General features: G+C 45.1%; 1 non-coding gene across 1 annotated transcript; it reads left to right on the forward strand.

The window, feature by feature from the left end:
• The first annotated feature begins 1,834 nt into the window (after positions 1-1,834).
• Positions 1,835-1,972, forward strand: LOC119926033. Its single transcript, XR_005449951.1, has one exon. It is a non-coding gene; the product is annotated as a small nucleolar RNA SNORA7 (small nucleolar RNA).
• Positions 1,973-16,891: the final 14,919 nt, after the last annotated feature.

Genomic DNA, 16,891 nt, shown 5'->3' on the forward strand with positions numbered 1-16,891 from the left:
TCGACCCCCGGCCCACATCCTTCCCCTGGCCTGGAATGCCCTCCCTTCACACATCCGCCAAGCTAACTCTCTTCCTCCCTTCAAAGCCCTACTGAGAGCTCACTTTCTGAGCTCACCTCCTCCAAGAGGCCTTCCCAGACTGAGCCCCCTTTTTCCTCTCCTCCTCCCCATCCCCCCTGCCCTACCTCCTTCCACTCCCCACAGCACCTGTATATATGTTTGTACAGATTTATTACTCTATTTATTTTACTTGTACACATCTACTATTCCATTTATTCTGTTAATGATGTGCATTTTGCTTTATTTCTATTTATTCTGATGACTTGACAACTGTCCACATGTTTTGTTTAGTTGTCTGTCTCCCCCTTCCAGACTGTGAGCCTGCTGTTGGGTAGGGACCGTCTCTATATGTTACCGACTTGTACTTCCCAAGCGCTTAGTTACAGTGCTCCGCACACTGTAGGCACTCAAGAAATACGATTGAATGAATGAATGAATGCTTTTGGCAAGTCTGACTTCCCAACGCCTTTGTTCGGTAGGAGCAGGCGGCTCATCCTGACCGCCTCATGCAAGCCTGGGTTCTCCAATCAATCAATCAATCAGTCCATTGAGTGCTTACTGTGTGCAGTGCACTGTACTAAGCACTTGGGACAGTACTATAGAGTAGGGAGACCTGGTCCCTGCCTTTAAGAAGCTAGAGGTGGAAGTAGGGAGGATTCCCCGCTTCTAGACTGTGAGCCCACTGTTGGGTAGGGACCGTCTCTATATGTTGCCAACTTGTACTTCCAAAGTGCTTAGTACAGTGCTCTGCACACAGTAAGCACTCAATAAATATGATTGAATGAATGAATAAACAGATTCAGTACTGAACAATCCTTACCACCAGGGAGGTGGTCCCTACAGCTATCCTAGAAAACTTTCTGTAGCAACAATTTCCCATGACAGCACCCTCCCCAGGCAGAGCAGTCTTTGAGCCAATCCACGACTCTCCCCACTCCCCTCTTTGACCTTTTAATCTTCACCCATGTCTGATTTGCTACACCCCTCTTTCCCAGCACTAACACGGCATTAAAAATCCAGCAGCAGGACTGAAACATTTCATTTATATTCCCTACCCTTTGTGTTTCTAATGGTAATTGTAGCATTTGTTCAGCACGTACTGCATGCCAAGCACCATAGTAAACGCTGAGATAGATATAAGATAATCCAGTCCCACATGGGGCTCCAGATGTAAAGGGGAGGGAGAACAGGTATTGAATCCCCATTTGGAAGATGAGAGAAATGTGGCATATAGAAGTTAAGTAACTTACCCAAAGTCACTCAGCAGGCACATGGCAGAGGCAGGATTAGAAACCGGGTCCTCCCAGGCCCAAGCTCTTTCTACAGGGCAACACTGCTTCTTGGTCCTGGAATCTTCTTCTCTAGGCAACAAAGCAATCCAACTGGAAATACGGTTTCCATCGGGGATGTTGATGAAAACCACTTCTCAAGTATTTGAGCACGTAGGAGTTTGTCCAATCGATTGTTTTCACTGAGCGCTTACTGAATGTAGAGGACTGTACTAAGGTCTTGGGAGAGCACCAAATCACATTCCCTAGTCAAGCTCTCTTCTTTCAGTTTAATTCAGGGAAAATAGCACTAACCTTCTGCAAATATTTCGTTAACAGAGCCAGGTAATATGCTCCTTCTGGATTATATTCTTGGCCAACACAGGCAACTGAAAACATTTTCTACAATGGTGAGAAACCACATTATGGAAATCTAGGTTTAATGAGAACATCAGGTTTGAAGAGAAGGAAGTCTTTTATCTATTAAAAATCTGTACCATTTTGATTCCCTCTCGGGGTTGCACCTGGAGTGTTTCCAGTACTCTACCAGTCACAACTACAGGAGGGAGAGTCAAGCAGAGGCCTACCCATTCCATTCCTAGCTTGGGCAGTGGCTAGTGAGTGGAAGGCCATCTGTTACAAGTCAAAACTGTCCTTGGGCAGCAGCAGCATGGGAGAGATTCGAGGACGGAGGGTTGGTCACTCCACGGAAGGAGGCAATGGTAAACCACTTCTGTAATTTTACCAAGAAAACCCTATGGATACGCTACCAGAACGATTGCAGATGGAAGTGGGGCGTTCTGGTAGAGATGTGTCTTTGATATCGCTATGGGTCGGACCTGACTAGACTGCATAAGACGACAACACCGATCATTATGATCAGTTTCAAAACGGTCAACTCTTTGTGCAATGAAAAGTGAACCCTGGGTAAAATGCCCAGATAGAGTAACTGACATTCCGAGACAAAGTTGGCAAGGAACTCTGCTGCAGTGGTTTCCTAGTGGAATTTTTCAAAGGAGCTTTTTATTAATTATTAACTGCCTCTGGTTACAGTCAGTCAGTCATCCAAGTTCCCCAGGTTCACCTCATATACCATTTCCTTTTCTGGCTCAAATGAGTGATTTGGACACGTCCATAGTTCGAGCTTGACAAATCCTCTCCAAGCATCATGACCAAAGCTGGCATGGGTGGAAAGCCACATGACCTATTTGAAGGAACATGGGACTGACATCCAGAGGACCTGAGCTGTAATCTTAGCTCTGCCATGTGCCTGCTGTGTGACAGGCAAATCACATAACTTTTCTGTGCCTCAGTTTACCTTATCTGTAAAATGGGGATTCAATACCTGGTCTCCCTCTTACTTAGACAGTAAACCCCATGTGGGACAGGGACTGTGTCCAGCCTGATTGATTTGTATCTATACCAGTGCTTGATCTATAGTATGTGCTTAACAGATACCGTTAAAAAACCCTACCTCTCTAAGTGCCTAATATACTGGGTCAGACCACAGCATTTTCATCTTTTACTTCCTGCTTCTCAACTTAGTTTCTTTATAAGACAGCCAGGCACCAACCTAAAGAGTTATAGACTATCCTTCCCCAGGTTGGCAATGTAGATGGCCTGTAGTACAGAATCTAAAGCGTGGCCTAGTGGAAAGAGCACGGGCTTGGCAGTCAGAAGATCTGAGTTCTAATCCCAGCTCCACTTGTCTGCTGGGTGACATTGGGTGAATCGCTTAACTTCTCTGTCCCTCAGTTTCCTTTTCTGTAAAATGGTGATTAAATATCTGTCCTCCCTCCTACTCAGAATGTGAGGCCCACGTAGGACAGGGACTTGTGTCTGACCTGATTATAGTCTATCTAGCCCAGTACTTAGTACCGTGCTTGGCATGTAGTAAACACTTAACAAATGCCACTTCACTGAAGTCCAGATAGAGTCCATCTCTTTCTTCCCTCCTGTCTTCTGTAGAAGAAATTTGCCTGACTGGAATAGCTTTTCACAAAGCCAAGTACGTTTTTTGTTAGTGTCCAATGCTCTTAGATAGATCAGCCAATCAATCATTGCTATTTATTGAGCACTTACTATGTGCAGAGCACTGTCCTAAGTGCTTGGGAGAATATAATACAATAGGATTAGCAGACACATTCCCTGCCCATAATGAGCTTACTGTCTAGGGGGCGAGACAGACATTAATATGAATAAATAATTTATAATATATAATTTAAAGATAAGATTTAAAGACAAGTATATAAGTGCTGAGGGGTTCAGGGTGGGTGAATATGAAATGTCCACAGGTCACAGAGCTTACTATGTGAAGAACATTTTATTGCATGGGAGAGTATAATTATGAAACTAGCTACAAACCCTCAAGGAGCTTACAATCGAATTGGATCGAAACTAATTATTTGTTGGAGTATCTTTCTGGAGCTGAACAGAATGAAATTACTAATGTTTTCCTCTTATCACTTCATAAAAATGGTAAAACATCCCCAGTCTCAGGTATGCCACCTCAGCTGCAGGAGTTCTCAGAAATAATGTTTAATTCATCTAAAGGAACATCAACCCATTCCTTACATATACTAGTAGACATAACACTAGGTCCTTTTTTGATGGTATTTGTTAAATGCTTACTATGTTCCAGGCACTGTACTAAGCACTGGTAAGCCCATTGTGGACAGGGATTGTCTCTCTTTATTGCTGTATTGAACTTCCCAAGCAGTGCTCTGCTTTCAGTATGCACTAAATACGACAATGAATGAATGAATGAGTACAAGTCAACCAGGTTGGACACAGTCCACATAGGACTCACAATCTTAATCCCCATTTTACATTTACTGAGTCCCAAAGAAGTGAAGTGACTTGCCCAAGGTCTCACACACACAGCAGACAAGTGGCAAAGCCAAGATTAGAATCCAGGTCCTTCTGATTCCCATGCTTCCAGGCCATGCTGCCTGTCAGGTCCTCCTGATTTAAATGTACCCAGCTTTTTATTAATCATTTCCTGGCCTCTTTTCTTAGTTTTCTCACCTTCTATCCCCACCGGCACATGCCAGTCACTTAACCACTCACAGTTTCAATGATCTTTTTCCATAAAGACAGAGATGAGAATGATCCCCACATGCTCAAGCAATTACCCTTTATTCCCTAGGAAGTATAACATTTTGCTCGGATCTCCTCCCTTGCCCGATGGACCGAATCAAAGAAAACAATACCTTTCATGAAAAGCCGCAAGGCCACTCTGGAAGTGGGAGTCGGGAGATTTGAATTTCAGTTCCTGTTCCATCCTGCTACGTGAACTGGGGCAAGTCACTTAATTTCTCTGTGCCTCTGTTCCCACATCTGTAAAATGGGGACCAAATGCCTGGTCTCTCGACAGGGTCTGTGTCTGATCTGATTGTACTGGATCTACCTTAGTGCTCAGCAGGGTGTTTGGTACATAATAATTATAATAATAATGATAGCATTTATTAAGCACTTACTATGTGCATAGCACTGTTCTAAGCACTGGGGAGGTTACAAGGTGATCAGGTTGTCGCATGGGGGGCTCACAGTCTTAATCCCCATTTTACAGATGAGGTAACTGAGGCCCAGAGAAGTTAAGTGACTTGGCCAAAGTCACACAGCTGACAATTGGCAGAGCCAGAATTTGAACCCATGACCTCTGACTCCAAAGCTGGTGCTCTTTCCACTGATCCACGCTGCAGTACCATTTATTAAATGATAAATAAGTAAATAATAATGGTATCTGTTAAGTGCTTACTATGTGCCAAGCACTGTTCTAAGCTCTGGGGTAGATACAAGGTAATTAGGTTGTCCTATGTGGGGTTCCCGGTCTTATTCCCCGTTTTACAGATGAGGGAACTGAGGCACAGAGAAGTTAAGTGACTTGCCCAAGGTCACACAGCAGACAAGTGGCAGAGGAAGGATTAGAACTCAAGACCTCTGACTCTTTCCACTAAGCCATGCTGCTTCTCTATTATTTCCTGTATCTTGCCAGACACAGGTCATCTCCAGCTTCAATTTTTTTACTCTTGTCCACGTGTAATTGTGCTATTTCTTTATCCTCTTCTTCATGAACTTTTTATTTCACTTTGTGCTTAGGTCCGCGCACAGTGCCAGGTCTAGCATTTTGGACTCATGCTGCCCTTCTTATTCTTCCCCTGCACGGATACTTTTGTCCCTGAGCCTGCAGAGTTGCCTTTTTGGGGAACAGCCGGCTTCCTTGGGCTCCTTTTGCCTCTTAGGATCTCCTCCCCTCAGATCTTTCCAGCTGGGCCTCTGAGCTTGTTAAAACAGGCTTTCCTCAAATTCATTTTCTTTATGTGGCTGATTTCTCTCTTTCCCTTAGGGTCTTGAATCTGCTCATCTTGGGATTGCTTCTGCTGAGGTTTCCACCCACCTTCAGGTAATTAATATAGGTAATTGCCCTGGTTGAAAGTTCTACTTTATGGTCTGGAAATTAACCCTTTTCCCCCAATATCTCAGCTTCCTTGATCTACTTCACAACGGGAGCACCTGCTGGACAAGAAATACATCTTATTACGTGTTATGTGAGTACCAGCATCCGGTGGGCCTGTCTGAAACAGGAAGTGGTATCACCACTGAATTCTTCATTAGAGATTTCTGTTTCAGTAACGATTCGATCATGCAGGAAAATCTGACACCTACCATAAGCCTCTCAGAGTTTGGGGTCCAGGAAGACCAGGCCATGAGTGGAAGTTACACAGGAGCCCCCAGTACAAAGCACTGGTAAAAAAAGAACCATAGTGTGGGCATTTTACTATAATTTACTTTTTTTAATGGTATTTATTAATGATAATATTGATTGTGGTATTTTTTAAGCACTTACTGTGTGCCAGGCACGGACCTAAGCTCTGGGGTGGATACAAGCAAATAGGCTCACAGTCTCCATCCCCATTTTACAGATGAGGTAACTGAGGCACGGAGAAGTCAAGTGACTTGCCCAAGGTCACATAGCAGAGTCAGGATTAGAACCCACAACTTTTTGACTGCCAGGCCCATGATCTAGACACTACGACATCCCCTCCCTAATCACTTAAGCACTTATTAAGTGCCAGGCACTGTACTAAACGCTGGGGGTGGATACAAACTAATCAGGTTGGATACAGTCCAGGTCCCACATGAGTTCAAAGTCTTCATCCCGTTTCACAGAGGTAACTGCGACACAGAGAAGTTAAGTGACTTGCCCAAGGCTACACAGCAGACAACTGGTGGAGCCGGAATTAGAACTCTGGTCCTTCTGACTCCCAACCCTGTGCTCTATCCATTAGGCCACAATGCTTCTCTGATTTTGCAAGCCAGCATCCTCTGCCACGGCTTAGTCAGTCAGTCGTATTTATCGAGCGCTTAATGAGTGTGGAGCACTGTACTAAACGCTTGGGAGAGTCCAATATAACAGTAAACAGACAAATTCCCTGCCCACAGTGAGCTTATAGTCTAGAAGAGTGGTGCTGTCTGGTCTGATTGGTTGCTCTGGACCACCAAGGACCCCAAGGTGGCCCAGGAGCTGGGTTGTCCCCCATTTCCTTGGGGGCTTCAGCAGGACTTCAGCTCCTTCTGAGTCCCAGGGTGGGCCCAGCCTGCCTTACACCGGGCTGCCCAGTGCCAGGCTACAATTTGTCAGGCTGCAGAGTGCCAGGCTGCAGAGTGCCAGGCTGCAGAGTCCCAGGCTACAGGATGCCAGGCAGATAGCCATCCACCAGCAATCAGTCAATCAGCAGCCCAGCATGGCTGCAGACAAACCCAGGGGTGGGGACGGGGAGGACGTGTCCCCGGGTTCCTGCCACTTCTGCTCTTTCAGCCAAGAGAACGCGGCGTTCAGCCTGGCTCGGGGACCTGTGGGGTTCCCACCATCTTCGTGGGGCTGCAGGGTGAGTGAAAGCAGCTTTCAAAGTCTCCTTCCTGCTCCCTCTCACCACAAAACCCCCACCCGCCCGCCCACTCGCCGTGGCCAAGGCACGCACGCTCTTCCCCCAGGGGCCTGCATTCACAACCTCCGCCAGTTTTAAACGTCTCTCCCCTCATCTTCCCAGCCCCTCACCTCCTCCTTCTTAGCAATGCCTTCTCGCAGCTCTGTTAAAGGAAGTTTTTAAACTTTCAGCCCTGGGGCCAAGTCTCAGTTAAGGAGGCCAAAACAAGTGGCATCTTGTCTAAGTGTCCCGATCACATCCTGCTAGCATGTCAGGCTGGTGGGGACATATCATGATTTTCTACCTTCCCTTGCTGCCCAGGTCACTCCTCTCATAGCCTGACTCCTCTCCAAGCTTATGGAGCAATTGTGAGGTTGATGGCAGCATATTGGAGGAAGGGAGGGGCTCCAGCACCCTCTGATATCAGCTGCCAATCAATTGTGGTGCCAATCAGCGATGGAGTTATTGGCCAGTCAGGTGGCACACACAAGGAAACACACAACATCTCAGACCTTCTCTTTTGTCTTCACAAATCCTCCTGGGATTCTCAAAGTGAATGGGTGTTAGGATGAAAAAAAATAACACCCAACAAAAAACCCTTTTATTGGGTTTCAAATAAGGCTAGGGATGCTTCAGTCAATAAGGAGCCAGCTGGGAGCCACTAAGATTTTTTTCTTTTATTGACCACCCTGGTTTTCTAGTGAAAAATACCATTTCTGGGTACTTTACGAACACTGAGGGCTGGTGATTCTTATTTTACATGGTTGTGGGTGTGGATTGTGGAAAAGAATGAGGTTAGGACACATTTCTATCTTTTCACCATGAATGTGCCCACAGGAAATCAATGTCAATGTTAATTATAAGGAAGTCTTAGATATTTATGTATGTATTCACAGTGAGGAGAGGAGATTTCCCTGAGAGAACTGCCGAGGGAAAAGACTGGCCATCTGTGGTTTCACACACAGAGTAGATTACAAGTTGGAAAAGAAAACTCAGGCCCACCTCTCCTTTATGTCCCTCTGAAAAGGAGACAGCAGGAGATGTCTATCCACATCCACCTCTCATCTCCCCATGGTGTTCTTGTCGTGTTTCACCCCAAATCCCTGTGAACCAGGCTGTTTTACAGGAAGCTTTCCCTTGGAAAACCAGATGCTTTCCTATTTAAATCTCCAAGCCAAACTTTGGCAAGGGGGATTCCAGCTGATGCAACGTGCCCCAAGACTGGTCTCCCCAAAAGAAGGCAGGAATAAAAGAAAAAACATTCTCGTCTTTCTGAGTAGACTGTTTCTTGATTTAGACAGAAAGCCAGAGCAAGGGCCCTGATTGGATGATCTGAAGCTATTTATCTTAAGAAAGTTCTTTAGGAGGGGCTGTTTGCCTCTGTCTGTCTCTGTCTCTCTCTCCGTTTCTTTCTCTCTGGGTTACTTATCCTTAAGATTGAAGGCTCTTTGCTCTGAAGAACCTAGTTTTAAACCTGACTATTGAGTCCTGGGATTTCTGAGCAGAAGAGGATCATGATAAGCATTCCCATTCCCCTGGTACTATATTGCAGTGACAGTCTTCTTTGAGCTAGTCTGTCCCTTGTCTGGTATGGATATAGCAAAGAATGCCTTTATGTCCAGTATTTTTACTTTACACACACCCATCTTCCCTCTGCGTCTTTCCTGCTGTAGAGTTATGCGGCTTAAAAGCGACAGCTGGGTTCGGAAGGACTTCCAGAGGGAAGGGATCCTAAAAAATTCTGGAGGGAAGTATGGGAGGGGCTGGTTGGGAGTTCTTCTCCTGCCCCCCACCCCCAACCCAGAGAAAAACCTTGGTCTGAATTCCACCCAAAAGGCCCTATAGCATCGTACCATTAAGAGTTGCATGCCCACTGAAATGCTTGTGAAGCCACTTATGTCTCCTTGTTCATTATCAGGGAAGGTCTTTGGTGAGCAGCCTAGACATCTTTTTTTACGGTATTTGCTAAATGAGTGCTTACTCTGTGCTAGGCACTGTGCTAAGCGCTGGGGTAGATACAAACTATCCAGGTTGGACACAGTCCACGTCCCACACTGAGCTCACAGTCTTGATCCCCACTTTAGAGGTGAGGAAACTGAGGCCCAGAGAAGTAAAATGACTTGCCCAAGGTCACACAGCAGACAAGGGGCAGAGTCAGAATTAGAACCCAGATCCTTTTGACTCCCTAGTTCGGTCTTTATCCACTAGGCCATGCTGCTTCTCTGTTGAGAACTTTGTAACCGGCCCCCAGAGTTGAAGATTTGGCCACATCCTTCCAGGGGGTCTCCTCGTTTAGCCTCCCTAGCCAAGAACCACTGAAAGCACAGATTCACTCTGACCATTTACAGAAACTGCAGCTGCTCTGAAGAAAAGCAGACCGATCGGAGCCTCTTCTTGTCTCTGGAGCCAGAGCGGAGTTTCTGGTTTACTCATCTTCCTCCCCAGTGGAGTGAGGGACCTGCAGACAGATAAATCCTAAGAGTTCCTTATACTCTTGGGCTGTTGCTGGCAAGATGAAAGCAAACCCTCAATCAAAGGAAGCCAGAGATATTTTTAGCCAAACCTCATTCCTGGCCAGCCAATTAGAACAAAGCAGGAAGGTCTTTCTGTGAATCTGAAGCTTCCTGCCCTTATAAAGTCAAGGCACTTAAGAGTGGTATTTTGACTGTTCTGGGTAGAGGGGTTGCTTTCTCCCCAGTTTCCTAAAGAAGCCAAGGCAAGACATCGCTTCCTGCCCTTCTTCACCGAAGGAGTTTGACATCTACAAATAAGTTCACAAATGCAGGCCCAGCATTCTTCTGTGCAGACGCGTACCAGTAGCCCCCATTCCTGGCTACATTTGAGGTAAAAGCTCTTGCTGTCATGGATTCTTAAAAACAAACACATTCTTTGGTCACCCCCTATTACTAGTTTAAGACTAAACTTAGTGGCTTCCATGAGTAGGGCTGACCATTGGACTGGACGTGAATGGACGGTAGGAATTAGCGATGTGTGGTAGACGGGATGGGCATTCCCTGCAGCCGTTCGGATGCAGTGGGAGTTGCGGTTTCCGACATCTGTGACGGGATCCCCTCCCATCCACAAGGCAACGGATAGTTTTTCTACAAAGTCACTGGGCAGCTCTAGTGAACCAAGTGGAATTTCAGTGAGAAAAATTCTGAGTGCTCAGTTCAGTGCTCTGCACAAAGTAAGTGTTCAATAGTGCTCGCTGATGGATTGATATCCCTATAGGCTGTAAGCTTCTCCTGTAGAATGTAAGCTCCTCATCAGCAGGGATTGTTTCTACCAACTTGGTTGTACTGTACTTTGCCAAGTGTTTAGTGCAGTGCTCTGCACATGGAAAGTGCTCAATAAATACCATTGATTTATTGGCTGATTGAATAAATGGGTTGTCACTGATTCTCATCTATTTCAGTTGAAAACAGAAACCTTTTTCCAAGGACTTTCTACAGGAAATCTCAAAATAAAGATTTGCATCCAAAAAGAATAACATTTAAGTTACCGACCCCAAAGGCCGTCAGGATATATAAATGAATGAAAATGGTTCTGGTTACCATGGATCAGGCACTGTACTAAGTTCTGGAGTAGACACAAGATAACCCGGTTGAACACTGTTCCTATCAATCAATCAATCAATCAATCGTATTTATTGAGCGCTTACTATGTGCAGAGCACTGTACTAAGCGCTTGGGAAGTACAAATTGGCATCACATAGAGACAGTCCCTACCCAACAGTGGGCTCACAGTCTAAAAGGGGGAGACAGAGAACAGAACCAAACATACCAACAAAATAAAATAAGTAGGATGGAAATGTACAAGTAAAATAAATAAATAAATAAATAAATAAATAGAGTAATAAATATGTACAACCATAGGGCACTTATGGCACAGGGCTCATTGGTGATCCCACACAGGGCTCACAGTCTTAATCCCATTTTACAGATGGGGTAACTGAGGCACAGAGAAGTTAAGTAACTTGCCCAGGACCAAAGAATAGACAAGTGGTGGAGCCAGGATTAGAATCCAGATCCTCCAACTTCCAGGCCCATGGTCTTCCCATTTGGCAACACTGCTTATTCGCTTAGGGAGACTTGTGAGTTTGAGGAGATTTTTAGATGCCTTTTAACCAGAAACATTCGCACTTCTCTTTCTTCAACTGCTTGTGGACAATTCCTTTCCTGCGGAGTAGAAGACAGATGCCACCATCCTGTGTCAGTCTGAAAAGAGTTAAGAAATCAAGTTCCTCCCCAAACCCAGGCCTTAAGCCCTCGCTACAGTTTAAGCAAAAATGATAACCTAGTGGAAAGAGCACCAACCTGGGAGTTAGAGTACCCGAGTTCTAATCCCAGCTCCACCACTTGTCTGCTGTATGTCCTTGCACAAGTCACTTAACTTCTCTGTGCCTCAGTTTCCTCATCTGTAAAATGAGGATTAAATCCTCCTTTCTACTTAGACCGTGAACCCTGTATAGGATGTACTATGTCCAACCCAATGATCTTGTATCTACCCCAGCCCCTAGTAGAGTGCTTGGTACAAAACAAGTCTTTTACAAGTACCAAAAAAAAAATACTCTTATGTATTTTGATGATTGTCAAAAAAAACCACTGAGATGTGGGAAAATAAACAAGTTTAAAAGATCCGGCTGGCTCTCCCAGGACATTCCAGTCTGAAGAGTTGTACTAATTCCCATCCCCACGGTTGGCACACCACAGGGGCTGAATCTCCCGGCCGTGGTTGGGATCACCGGTAGTTTGCATCCCAACACTTCAGGCCTTAGCACACCCTTGTTGAGAACCTCTGACTCTCCTGCAATTTCACAGTCTTCACTCCCTGTTCAGGGCCTGCACACTCCCTATGAATAAGGCAGTTTCTGAGTTTCTTAGTCCCCAAAGATTCACCTTTCCACCTGCCTGCCTCTGCCTGCCCCTTTGGCTGTGAGGCAATTAGAAACAGGGTGATAGATGCAATAGCTCTTAGTACAGTGCTCTGCATACAGTAAGCACTCAATAAATATGACCGAATGAATGAAATAGCTCAGCAAGGGACAATATTCCATGTCTCCTTACTGCAACAAGAAGCAGCTTGGCCTAGCAGATAGAGCACGGGCCTAGGAGTGAGAAGGACCTGGGTTCTAAACCCGGCTTTGCCACTTGTCTGCTGTGTGACCCTGGGCAAGCCACTTCACTTCTCTGTGCTGCAGTTACCTAATCCGTAAAATGGGGATTAAGACCGCGAGCCCCACGTGGGACAGGGACTTTGTCCAATCTTATTACTGTGCATCTATCCCAGTGCTTAGAACAGTGCTTGACACATAGTAAGCGCTTAACGAACACCACCATCATTATTAACACTGGCTTGGAAACCCAGAGCCAGAGGACCTGGGTTCTAATCCCTACTTTGCCACTTGCTTGCTGTGTGACCCCGGGCAAGTCATAAGCAGTGTGGCCCAGTGGAAAGAGCACGGGCTTTGAAGTTAGATATCATGGGTTCAAATCCCGGCTCCGCCACTTGTCAGCTGTGTGACTTTGGGCAAGTCACTTAACTTTTCTGTGCCTCAGTTCCCTCATCTGTAAAATGGGGATTAAGATTGTGAGCCCCACGTGGGACAACCTGATCACCCTGTAACTTTCCCAGCGCTTAGAACAGTGCTTTACACATAGTGAGCGCTTAATAAACGCCATTATTACCCCAGTTTCCTCAAATGCAAAATAGGGATTCAATTTCTGTTCTCCCTCCTACTTAAACTGTGAGCCTCAAATGGGACAGGTACTGTGTCTGACCTGATTAAATTGTATATACCCCAGTGCTTAGAACAGTGCTTTACACAAAGTAGCTTTACCTAGTGGAAAATCTTGGGAATCAGAGGACTTGGGTTTTAATCCTGGCCCCTCCACTGGCCTGCTGTGTGACTTTGGGAAAGTCATGTAACTTCTCTGAGTCTCAATTTCTTCATCCGTAAATGGAGATTCAATACCTGATCTTCTTTCTACTTATGCTGGGAGCCTAGTGAGGGAGAGGGGTTGTGTCCTACCTGATTAAATTGTATCTACCCCAGTCTTACAACAGTGCTATTCACATAGTAAGCTCTTAACAAATGCCATCATTTTTTTAAGTATTATTAACACTGCAGCTAGGTACAATCTCTTCATGCACTCAGTGTGGAAGAGACTGTCAGTCACATGTCAGTTTTATCAGTCTCACTTGCTGCCAGGAGAAAAAAAACCTCACAATCGGTAACGTTCAGTTCCATATTAATATTCAGATATATACATTTGTTCACATATACATCTATATCCATGGCTTAGTGGATAGAGCAGGGGTTTGAGAGTCAGAAGGACCTGGGTTCTAATCCCAGCTGCGCCATATTCATGTCTGCTGTGTGAACTAGGGCAAGTCACTTAACTTCTCTGGGCCTCAGTTACCTCATCTATAAAACGGGTATTAAGACTGTGAGCCCCTTGTGGGACAGGGACTTTGTCCAAACTGATTAACTTGCATATACCCCAGTGCTTTGAACAGAGCTTGGCACAGAGTAAGAACTCATTCATTCACTCATTCAATCGCATTTATTGAGTGCTTACTGTATGCAGAGCACTGTACTAAGCGCTTGGGAGGTACAAGTTGGCAGCATATAGAGATGGTCCCTACCCAACAATGGGCTTACAGTCTAGAAGGGGGAGACAGACAACAAAACAAATCATGTGGACAGGTTTCAAGTCATCAGAATAAATAGAAGTAAAGCTAGATGCACATCATTAACAAAATAAATAGAATAGTAAATATGTCCAAGTAAAATAAATAGAGTAATAAATCTGTATCTGTACAAACACATATACAGGTGCTGTGGGGAGGGGAAGGAGGTAGGGCAGGGAGGATGGGGAGGGGGAGAGGAAGGAGGGGGCTTAGTCTGGGAAGGCCTCCTGGAGGAGGTGAGCTCTCAGTAGGGCTTTGAAGGGAGGAAGAGAGCTAGCTTGGCGGATGTGAGGAGGGAGGGCATTCCAGGCCAGGGGGAGGACGTGGGCCAAGGGTAAACTGCGGGACAGGTGAGAACAAGGCACAGTGAGGAGGTTAGCGGCAAAGGAGTGGAGGGTGTGGGCTGGGCTGGAGAAGGAAAGAAGGGAGGTGAGGTAGGAGGGGGCAAGGTGATGGACAGCCTTGAAGCCGAGAGTGAGGAGTTTTTGCCTGATACATAGGTTGACTGTTAGCCACTGGAGATTTTTGAGAGGGGAGTAATGTGCCCAGAACATTTCTGCACAAAGATGATCTGGGCAGCAGCGTGAAGTATAGACTGAAGTGGGGAGAGACAGGAGGATGGGAGATCAGAGAGGAGGCTGATGCAGTAATTCAGTCGGGATAGGATGATAGATTGAACCAGCAGGGTAGCGGTTTGGATGGAGAGGAAAGGGCGAATCTTGACGATGTTGCGGAGGTGAGACTGGCAGGTTTTGGTGATGGATTGGATCAAGGACCATACTGATTACTATTATTATATCTATCTATAGAAGCAGTGTGGCTTAGAGGAAAGAGCCCCGGCTTGGGTGTCAGAAGTCATGGGTTCAAATCCCAGCTCCTCCAATTGTCAGCTGTGTGACTTTGGACAAGTCACTTAACTTCTCTGTGCCTAAATTACCTCATCTGTAAAATAGGGATTAAGACTGTGAGCCCCCTGTGGGACCACCTGATCACCTTGTAACCTCTCCAGCTCCTAGAACAGTGCTTTGCACATAGTAAGCACTTAGTAAATGTCATTATTATTATTGTTATTATTATCTATGCATAGATTTATGGATAAACAGATAGATTTAGATATAGTATTTCCACTTCTGCCTTTAACTCCTTCCTCCAAGAGAACTGAGCAGAAATAGGCCTTCCCTGATTAAACCCTCTTTTCCACAACTCCCTGTCTTCCCCCTCTAGACTGAAAGCTCAGTGCGGGTTTATACTATGTCAATCAACTCTGTCGTATTGTACTCTCCCAAGTGCTTAGTAAAGTACTCTGCACGCACTGTGTCCAATAAATACGGTTGATTGATTTATTGATTGATTCCATGTCATCTATACACTTGCATCTGTACCTTTTAGGCACTTGGTAACCACCCTACCCTCAGCCCCATAGAACTTTAGGCACATATCCAAAACTTATTTATTTATTTATTTATTTATTTATATAATAAGTTCTTCATGGGCATGGAACATATCAACTCTGTTATACTGTACTTTTCCAGCTGCTTAGTACAGCACTCTGCATACAGTAAGCGTTCCATAAATACCATTAATTGATAAATTAAAAAAAGCATGGGAAAGATGATTCCTTGGTTTGATTTCTATTTGCCAGCTGACTGTGACTTTTAGACTGATGACATTGTTTATATTATTAATGAATTCACATGATTCAGGCAATCAATGAACTGTTCAATCAGTGGTATTTATTGAGCGTTTGCTGTTTGTAGAGCACTGTACTAAGTGTTTCAGAGAGTACAGTACAAGAAGAGTCCATAGACACATTCCCTGCCCACGAGGACCTTATGGTCTAGAGAGAGAGGCAGACATTAATATAAATAAATAAATTATGGGTAGGTACATAAGTACTGTGGGGATTAGGGTGGGGTGAATATCAAGTGCCCAAAGCCAAAGGGAGAATGAGCAGGGGAAGTGAGGACTTAGCTGGAGAATAATAATAATAATATGGTATTTATTAAGCATTTATTATATGCCAAGCACAGTTCTAAGTGCTGGGGTAGATACAAGGTAATCAGGTTGTCCCCGTGGGGCTCACAGTCTTAATCCACATTTTACAGATGAGGTAACTGAGGAACAGAGAAGTTTAATGGCTTGCCCACGGTCACAACAGCAGACAAGTGGCGGAGTCGGGATTGGAACCAGCATCCTCGGACTCCCAAGCCTGTGCTCTTTCCACTAAGCCGTGCAACTTCTCTAAGTGGGAAGGCCACTTGGAAGAGATATGGTTTTAATAAGGCTTTGAAGGAGAGGAGAGTGGTGGTCTGTCATATATGGAAGGGGAGGGAGTTTCACGTTAGTGCGAGGAAATGGGCAAGTGGCCAACAGTGAGATAGGATCGAGGTACAGTAAGTATGTTGGTTTTAGTGGAGCGGAGTGTGTGGACAGGGTTGTAGTAGAAAATCAGTGAAGTAATAATAATAATGATAATGGCATTTATTAAGCACTTATTATGTGCAAAGCACTGTTCTAAGTGCTGGAAGATAGGAAGGGGTGAAGTGATTGGCCTTAAAACCAATAATAAGGGGTTTCTGTTTGATGTGGTGGTGGATTCACTCATTTATTCATTCAATTCTATTTATTGAGCACTTATTGTGTGCAGAGCACTGTAATAAGCACTTGGGAGAGTACAGTATAAAAATAAACAGACACATTTCTGGCCCACAATGGGATGAGCAACCACTGGACGTCCTTGAAGAGTTGGGAGATGTGGATTGAACATACTTTTAGAAAAATGATCCAGGCAGCAAAGCGAAGTATGGACTGGAGTGGGGAGAGACAGGGACGATAGCGAGGAAGCTGAATCAGTAATCAAGGTGAGATAGGATAATTGCTTAGATCACGACAGTAGCAGTTGGGATGGAAAGGAAAGGGCAGATTTTAGTGATGTCCTGA

The sequence above is a fragment of the Tachyglossus aculeatus genome, chromosome 3, assembly GCF_015852505.1.
Source record: "Tachyglossus aculeatus isolate mTacAcu1 chromosome 3, mTacAcu1.pri, whole genome shotgun sequence".
Taxonomy (NCBI): domain Eukaryota; kingdom Metazoa; phylum Chordata; class Mammalia; order Monotremata; family Tachyglossidae; genus Tachyglossus; species Tachyglossus aculeatus.